Below are 222 nucleotides of genomic sequence, written 5' to 3' on the forward strand. Positions count from 1 at the left end.
AAATACAAAAAGAGATAAACAAAACAGAAAAAATACGGGGGGAGTGGGGTGGTCAGTGGTTGAATGCAGTGTTGAACAGATGGGTTTTGATTGATGTTTTGAATGCTGTGAGGGAGGAAGAATCTCTGATGGATTGGGGTAGTGAGTTCCAGAGGGTGGGTGCAGCAACGGAGAAGGCTCTGTCGCCCCAAGACTTGAGTTTGGTCCGGGTGGGGAGGGACA

General features: G+C 48.6%; 1 protein-coding gene across 2 annotated transcripts in view; it reads left to right on the forward strand.

Annotated features, from left to right (window-relative positions):
* The window catches only part of sdf4 (stromal cell derived factor 4), a 9,480-nt gene that overhangs the window by 3,143 nt on the left and 6,115 nt on the right, over window positions 1-222 (forward strand). The window lies entirely within an intron of this gene.

The sequence above is a fragment of the Notothenia coriiceps genome, unplaced genomic scaffold (genome assembly GCF_000735185.1).
Source record: "Notothenia coriiceps isolate Sejong01 unplaced genomic scaffold, NC01 NC01_scaffold00006269, whole genome shotgun sequence".
NCBI classification, from domain to species: domain Eukaryota; kingdom Metazoa; phylum Chordata; class Actinopteri; order Perciformes; family Nototheniidae; genus Notothenia; species Notothenia coriiceps.